Below are 6,000 nucleotides of genomic sequence, written 5' to 3'. Positions count from 1 at the left end.
TACAGAAGAGAACTGAGTGCTGGGGTACTCCAATCTCTTCTGCAAACAGCTCCTGCTCTATAAGAGCTAAACCCCACAGTAACAAAACAGTGTAGGCCTCCTTTGAGACATAGGAAGAGTCTCATTTCCAGAACTCTGAAAACAGTACTTGGTTTTTTGCTGAGCTCATTTATTTATTCTGGGGATCCTTAAATTTAGTAGTCACTAAAAATCTTAGTCTCTCCCTTTGTAACAGTGCTGCAAGGAATCTTGGTTCCTAATTTTGACTCGGGTAGAATGAGTTTTGCTACTAGAAGCCTATCTGGAAACATTAACCACTTTAATAGACTTCTTCCCCCTGAGGCTTCACAGCTCACCAAGATAGGATCCAAGGGACTCGAGCTGCTGAAGCTAAGGCTTTTAGCATGCAGACAAGCAGCAACCCTCACAAAACTATTCCTTTGACCTTGTAAAGTTTAAGAGTTCCTCATAGATGGGTAGGGAAAAGTGCTTTGGCCAAAATGTTTAATTAGATGGCCCCATGTAGACACACCCAAAGCTTAGAACCTGTTCCAACCTGAAGGGCAAGAGTAGCAAAAAGAAAAACATCTTTAACCAGTTCCCTTCTAAGTGATACCCTTCAGTTCCACCAAATGGGTTGGTGGCTGTTACACAGACTTCTCTCACAAAAGCTACAAAATGCAAGAGTTAATTGACATCATAGACTTTGTACTTGAGTTGCCTAATCATCACAATCCTGCAACATTATTCACTTACTTTTCTCTCATGATAATGAATAACAACTTTAAGCTTGTGGGATCAACAGAAATATTGTCAATTGAATATTCTTTTCTAATTTCTTTATTATTATTTGAAATATTTTTATTCTAATCTTGATAACAACAACAAATCTGAGTACTTCCATATATAAAGAAAAACAAGAAAAGAAGATTGTACATGAAATTATGAAATTCCATTTATGTATAGCTTATGTTTAAAAAAGGAACATGATTAATTCAATGCATTATTTCCAAACTAGTCCCACTTGTCTGCCTCCTTTTGAACCATAATCTCCTTCTGTTCTCTTGTATTCATTTTATAAAATGTTATAATTTTTTTCTTTTCCTTCCTTCTCTTCCTTCCTTCCTCTCTCTCTCTCTCTCTCTCTCTCTCTCTCTCTCTCTCTCTCTCTCTCTCTCTCTCTCCATTCCTTATGTCTACCTTCCTTCTTGTCTTTCTTTCTTCCTTCCTTTCTTCTTCCCTCTCTCCTTCCTTCCCTCCTTCCCTCCCCTTCTTCCTTCCTCCCTCTTTCTTTTTTCTTCTCTCCCTATTTCTCTCTCTCCCTCTTTCTCTCTCTCTTTCTCTCTCTCCCTCTCCCTCTTTCTCTTTCTTTCTCTCTTTCTTTCTCGTTTTCTTTCTTTCTTTCTTTCTTTCTTTCTTTCTTTCTTTCTTTCTTTCTTTCTTTCTTTCTTTCTTTCTTTCTTTCTTCCTTCCTCTATCTTTCCTTCCCTCCCTTCCTCCTTCCTTCTTTCCTTCCTTCCTTCCTTTTCTAATAAAACCACAAAGCTCCTCTCCATTCCAAATCCCACCTCTCCAATAAAAAACAAAAACAAATCCTTGTAATGATAAGTAAAGTCAAGCAAAACAAACACACACACTGATCATGTCTCAAAATTTGTATTTCATTCTGCATTTTGACCCCCCATATCTCTCTAAGGTGGTGAGGAACATCATTGGTCCAGAATAGACTTTTTTGTCTAGTGGTAAATGCTAGCAGGTTGAGTAGGTTCTTTTCAGGCTACTTTCACAAAACAAATGATAAATGGACTAAAGAGATTCAAGATTTAGAAGACGACCAGTAAATAAATTTCTTTATAACTATAACCTAAGCCCACCTCAAATGTGAGCCTTTAAAAGCTATACCCAGATTCAAGGTATACATTGGCTACTATATATTCAAAATCGCAATTTGAAAACTCTCATCCATAGTCTGTTGCTGGGTGGGGATGAGGTGGGGAACATTGTCAGAGAAAAAAAACCCCAGAAATTCCAAAGAAAAGCATTTAATTAGCAAGGTAAATAACAAGAAAAATCCCCAATCATCAAGGAAAACACTCTTCTATAGATATTTATAACATTGATGAAAAAAGGAATATGTATAGCACAGATAACTCAATCCTGAGGTCTCTTTGCCACCTAAAACAACCCACATTGCCTCTTGTTGTTTTCTAGTTGAGCTATTGATTTCATTAACTGGACTCTTTCCTCAACCTCAATGTCATTTTCCCCTCTCTCTTTCCTCACCTATTGAGAAGTCAAATAATGTGTCAATTAAACATGGGTAGTCATGCAAAATTTATTTCCATATTAGCCATGTGGCAAAACAAAAGAAACAAGAAAAATAAAGAAACATAAAGAAAATGAAAAACGTATGCTTCAACCAACACTCAGAATTCATTCATTTTCTTTCTGGAGATGGATAGCATTTTTTCATCATAGGATCCCATGAAATTGTCTTGGATCACTGTCTTGATTAGAGTGGTTATGTGTTTCATGGTTCATCCTTATTACAATGTTGCTGTTACTGTGTACAAGGTTCTTCTTGTTCTGTTCACTTCACTTTGAATCAGTTCATATAAATCTTCCCTGGTTTTGAAACCATTCTGATTGTCATTTCTTATAGCACAATAGTATTTCATCATAAACATTTAAAACAACTTGTTCAGCCATTTCCTAATTAATGGACTTCCTCTCAACTTCCATTCATTGTCACCACTAAGAGATTCGTTGTAAGTATTTTTTATATACAAGTCCTTTTCTTTTTTCTTTGACTTCTTTGGGAAATAGATCTGGTAGTGGTATGACAAGGTCAAAAAGTATTCACATTTTTAGAGTCCTTTTGGTACTTGAGTTGCCTAATTGTTTTTCCACAATGGTTAAACCAGTTCATAACTCCACCAAGAATACATTAGTGTTCCTATTTTTACACATTCTCTCAAGTGTTTTTGATTTTTTTTCTTGTCATGTTAGGCACTCTAATAGATATGAGATAGTACCTGAGTTGTTTTAGTTTGCATTTCTCGATATAGAACATTTTTTTCATGTGACTATTGACATCCTTGTCTTCTTCTTCTGAAAACTGCCTTATCATACCTTTGACTATTCATTAATTGAAGAATGGCTCTTTTTTTTTTTTTAATAATTTGGCTCAGTTTCCTATATATTTGAAGCCCTTATTTAAAAAAAAATAACTTATTGTATAAATCCCTCCTTCCTCCAGTTACCTGCTCTTCTTCTAATTTTGGCTGTATAGGTTTGTTTGTATAAAAGTTTTTTAATTTCATGTAATCAAATTATCAATTTTACTTCCTTTCTATCTCTTGTTTATTCATAAGCTTTTCCTTTATTCATAGATTTTTGACAGATAAATTTTCCAGGCTCTTCTAATTTAGCTATAATATTACTTTCCATGTTTAAATCATTTACCCATGTTAACCTTATTGTGGTATATACAATTTGAGATGGTTATCTAAACATAGTGTTTGGCAAATTAATTTCCAATTTTACCAGCAATTTTTTAAATGAAGTGGCATGTTCTTGCCCCCCAAACTTGGATCTAGGAGGTGGCTAGGTGGTGCAGTAGATAGAACAACAGTCTGAAGTCAGAAGGAGCTGAGTTCAAATCTGTTCTCAGACCCTTTATGCTGCTTACTGTGTGACCCTGGACAAGTCACTTAGCCACAATTGCTTCAGAAAAGAACAAAAGAAAGAAAGAAAGAAAGAAAGAAAGAAAGAAAGAAAGAAAGAAAGAAAGAAAGAAAGAAAGAAAGAAAGAAATAGGAATTAGAAGAGAGGTTGTGATAAGTAGTGATTGTTAACTTTTAGATTGCTGTTTCTTTGATGACCCTCCTTTATACTTTCCTTAAGAAATTATAAAAGGATTAAAAAAAAGTGATTGGAGCAAGCTGACCAAGCATGTTAGTCACCAAGCATTTAATAAGCACTTATTATGTGACTTGGGGTAACTATGTAGTACAGTGGATGGAACACTGGGCTTGGAAACTTCATGAGTTTGTTTGACTTTAAACAGTGGCTATGTGACCCTGGGCAAATCTCTTTTCCTCACTTTCCTCATCTGCAAAATGATTTGGAGAAGGAAATGGTAAACCACTGTACTATCTTTGGCTAAGAAAACCCCTCAAATAAGATTATGAGGTGTCAAATACAACTGAAATGACTGAACATGATGTGACATGTCTGTGCTAAGCATTGGGAACACAAAAACATTCTTTCCTTCAGAGTTTAATTGTCTCTTCTCCCTCCACCCACCAGGCAATAGCCTTCTACTTGTCTTGAAAACTAATACTTTCTGTTTGGTGCCCTATTATTTCCTAGTTATCATATCTCACAATCTTTCTATATCCTATGTCCTCATCTAACTTTTTATTTTGCTTTGATGTTAAAAGATAAAATGGCTATCCTTGCCCAACCTCCCTTTGTGCCTTTGAACCCATCCTATTTTCCCTAGAGGCTTTCCTCTACTGATTATCTTCAACCTCTCACTCTCTCTCTTTTTCCTGGCTTCTTTCTCATTTTCTAAAACACATTCAGGTCTCCTTTATGCTATCCTAAATAAAACAAAACTTCTTTCTCTTTGTCCTGCCATTTTATCAAGCTATTAGCCTAGATTTCTCCTCCCTTTTGCCACAAATCTTCTAGAAACAACAATCTAAACTGGTTGCCTTCATTTTCCCACCACATCCTTATTCCTCAATGCCTTGAAAATACTTGCTTACTGACCGATTACTACTCTAAAATTGCTTTCTCCAAAGTCACCTCTTAATTGTAAGATGCAATGACTTTTTTCAGTTTTTGTCTTCCTTAGTCTTGCTGCTATATTTAACACTGCTGCACACTTTCTGCTTCTAAATGTTCTCCATTCTTGACCTTGGTGACATTATTCTTTCTTCGATCTTTTTGTAATTGTCTGATATCCTTTTTGTCTACTATGTTTTTCCATGCTGCTCCAACTACCGAAGTTCCTAAAATTGTTCATCTTTTTACATTTTCCCTTGGTGATATTATCCACTATACTTTTTAAAGTTTCACAAGGCCCAGGTATCAAAAGGAAAAAATAACTTTGCATGAGAAGTACCTTTATGACATAAAAGACATGAGTATTAATACATACTTTAGGAACTTCTTATTTATCTGGTTTGTTTGCTCGGATTTGTTGTAACATGAGGTCTTAAAATCACATATTTGTGATCTTCAAATGGTTACATCAAGCTCCTCTTATAAGCACTCATTCCACATAGAAAAAAAAATTATTTACATGGAAAAGACAGAAAGAACACCTATGCAGTCTTTGTGACTTAGCTACTGTCCTGGGTGGCTCTGCACTGAGAGGAAAGCTCAAGATGACTCCTTTCTGTTGCTCATCTCCTCTAATGACTCAATTATTGAAGTAGCTTCACTCAGGCAGGTGTCTATTCCTTTGAGGCTGCTTTCCTCCATTCCTAGAAGGTGCTGTAGCCTTTTATTGTCATGATAGTTATCTTCTGTCCCCCAGAGTTGTTGCTTACCATATTTTCAGAATCTAACTCCCTCAAACAACCTTCCAGTAAGTGGAATGATAGCTCAGGCAACAGTGGTAGCAGCTATTTGCTTTTTGGGATGGGGAGGGGAGGAGAATATTCCTAGAATATTTGAAACTTTCTATTCTTTTACACCAGGGTTCCAAAGCTCCATTTTTATACACAAACTATTTCCTCTTTTACTTATAGGCATATTTCTTATTTGCCCTGTTTGATCAAATCTATCTCCTACTCCTAGGTAATGTAGACTGAATCTGTTCAACTTTTCTTCTTCTTCCTCTACTAGCAAGTCATGCAGCTTATATTCATTAAGTACCCACTTCCAAACACACATAGAGGTATAGAAAAATTTTGTTTTGTCTTAAATTTTTTACTATGAATTTTATAAATCAGCAAACTATTTAGTATAGAAATATATTATTTA

The sequence above is a fragment of the Antechinus flavipes genome, chromosome 5 (genome assembly GCF_016432865.1).
Source record: "Antechinus flavipes isolate AdamAnt ecotype Samford, QLD, Australia chromosome 5, AdamAnt_v2, whole genome shotgun sequence".
Classification (NCBI taxonomy): domain Eukaryota; kingdom Metazoa; phylum Chordata; class Mammalia; order Dasyuromorphia; family Dasyuridae; genus Antechinus; species Antechinus flavipes.
Note: the sequence above shows the minus strand (reverse complement) of the source record.